A 2,500-nucleotide genomic window follows, 5' to 3' on the forward strand; every position below is an offset into this window, starting at 1 on the left:
CCTCACACCACAAAATATTTTCAAAGTCAAAAGTCCTCCTCACACAATTTAATATTTTGTAACTGAAAGGTCCACCACAAAACCCAATTCTTTTCTAAGTGAAAAGTCCTCAAAATTTTTAGAAAAACTCTTAGAAAAATTGTTTGGTATGAGAAGGACCTCGACTTCGAAAATTCTGTGGTGTGGGGAGGTCTTTTGACCTACCAAAAAAATTGGTGGTGTGAGGAGGACCTCTGACTTAGAATTAGGGTTTGAAATGGGGTTAGGGTTAGGGTTAGGGTAAGTGTTAGGGTTAGGAAAAAGGTTTAAATGATATTTGGAGAGGTTTTTCGGGTGTTTAGAGGCTATTTATGCTATGTAACGAGTATTTGCTTATATACTTGCTTATATACTTAGGTCAACAATTTATAGCAAAAATGTGTTCCAGCCAAGTTCTTTTAGACGCTCTTTCGAATGGCAACATTCCCGATTGAAAATGGCGACCTACCAAAATCCGCACTTTGCTTCCCCGTCCATATAGAGGTGAGTATTTGACTTTGCTTCCGTCAGAGTCAAGGAAACACATTGAAAATGGAATCAGCATACAAGAAAACCTAGTTTGGGATAGGTTTTGTGCCTTCCGTGGTATTATAACCATAGAACTGCTCCTGAGGGGGGTAGGGTAGGCCCACCAAAAAGTGCACTTCTGGTTAGGTCGCTAATTTCTAAAATAAATGTGTCCCAACCAAGTTTTTTTGGACGCTCTTTCGAATGGCAACATTCCTGATTGAAAATGCCGACCTACCAAAATCCGCACTTTGCTTCCCCGTCCATATAGGGGTGAGTATTTGGCTTTGCTTTCGTCAGAGTCAAGGAAACACATTGAAAATGGAATCAGCATACAAGAAAACCTAGTTTGGGATAGGTTTTGTGCCTTCCGTGGTATTATAACCATAGAACTGCTCCTGAGGGGGGTAGGGTAGGCCCACCAAAAAGTGCACTTCTGGTTAGGTCGCTAATTTCTAAAATAAATGTGTCCCAACCAAGTTTTTTTGGACGCTCTTTCGAATGGCAACATTCCTGATTGAAAATGCCGACCTACCAAAATCCGCACTTTGCTTCCCCGTCCATATAGGGGTGAGTATTTGGCTTTGCCTTTGTCAGACTCAAGTAAAAGCATTTAAAATGGAGTCAGCATACAAGAAAACCTAGATTGGGATAGTTTTTCTGCCTACCGTGGGATCATAACCATAGAACTGCCCCTGAGGGAGGTAGGGTTAGGGTTAGCGTTAGGGTTAACGTTGGGGTTAGGATTGAAGACAGAAGATTGGTGATGTCAGGAGGACCTTCTTAAAACAAACAGAAATACACTTATTAGGGGACTAGGGCCAGTGGACTCAGAAATGTCTTTCGTAGCAGTCTCCTATAAGAGTATTTTTCTCTGATTTAGGTGACTCCTCCTCACACCACCATTTTTCTTAGTCGAAAGACCTCTTCACAGCACGACTTTCCTGATGGATTTCTATGTAACTGCTCGTGCTGAGAGGTGTGTCGAAAGTTGATCATGTTCCCGTAAAATCTGAGGTCTCCACTGTCTAGCGAGGTACTTACAGTGAATATAGTGAATTTTTCAAAAATTGGAGAATTCTGACTTTTGCGATGAATTTTAATGTAATTGGTCGTGCTGAGAGGCGTGTTAAAATTTGAACATGTTCCCGTAAAATCTGAGGTGAGAATTAGTGAGGTACTTACAGTGCGTATAGTGACAAATCTTTAAAAGCGTGAAATTATGGGATGTTGTGGCTTCAATGGGTTTTTAAGATGTCACCAGTCATTTGGCATGACTTACAAACGATTTGGCTGGTTGTGGGTTCGATTTTCAAAATTTCATTTTTTTCGCGTTTTTATTTTCTGTCTACCATATCATGCAGTCTCCTTATTAGCGTTTGGGGGTTATAGTGTGGGCAGGTTGGTCGCAAAGGTTCCGAGAGGAGCTGGCTAGTAAACCCTGTCCCTTATGTTCCACGGCGGCAAGGCGGAGAAATAGAGGGCAGAATTGACTAACGGGCAAGGAAAGTTGGGCTTGTAGCTTTCCTTTCGAAGGAGGGAAAAGATGATGCCCGAAAGCATTGTCACTGTAGTGGCAGGCAGAGTGTAGATGGAAGTTGTGTACGCTAGCCTTTGGCTAATGATAGAGACAAAAGAGCAGGAGGATATTTTCCTTCGCAGAAGCACTTTTCTTGCCTTCCTTCAGCTCGCTTGGCGAGTCTGACAGGTATGCCTGAACTGTGCACGGGTCCAGTTGTGAGAAAGACGTGGCAAACAAGACGGGGTTTCCCTTGACCGAGGGACCGTGTGGTCCGTTTGGCTCATGGGTTCCCCCCGTGGAGGCAAAATCTAAGAAAGCTTGCTCTCCCTCTGCGGAGGGGGGCCGCTTAGCAAGGAACTTCTGTTCCCTGCGGTGGATAGTTACCTGGTTGATCCTGCCAGTAGTCATATGCTTGTCTCAAAGATTAAGCCA

At 43.4% G+C, this 2,500-nt stretch overlaps 1 non-coding gene across 1 annotated transcript in view; it reads left to right on the forward strand.

Annotated features, from left to right (window-relative positions):
* Positions 1-2,449: 2,449 nt before the first annotated feature.
* The window catches only part of LOC146446994 (small subunit ribosomal RNA), a 1,800-nt gene continuing 1,749 nt past the window's right edge, over positions 2,450-2,500 (forward strand). Inside the window, exon 1 of the ribosomal RNA XR_014862231.1 lies at positions 2,450-2,500. This exon is cut by the window's right edge and continues 1,749 nt beyond it. This is a non-coding gene — a ribosomal RNA (small subunit ribosomal RNA).

This window comes from Pavona decussata, unplaced genomic scaffold, assembly GCF_977016875.1.
Source record: "Pavona decussata unplaced genomic scaffold, jaPavDecu1.1 SCAFFOLD_2898, whole genome shotgun sequence".
Taxonomy (NCBI): Eukaryota; Metazoa; Cnidaria; class Anthozoa; order Scleractinia; family Agariciidae; genus Pavona; species Pavona decussata.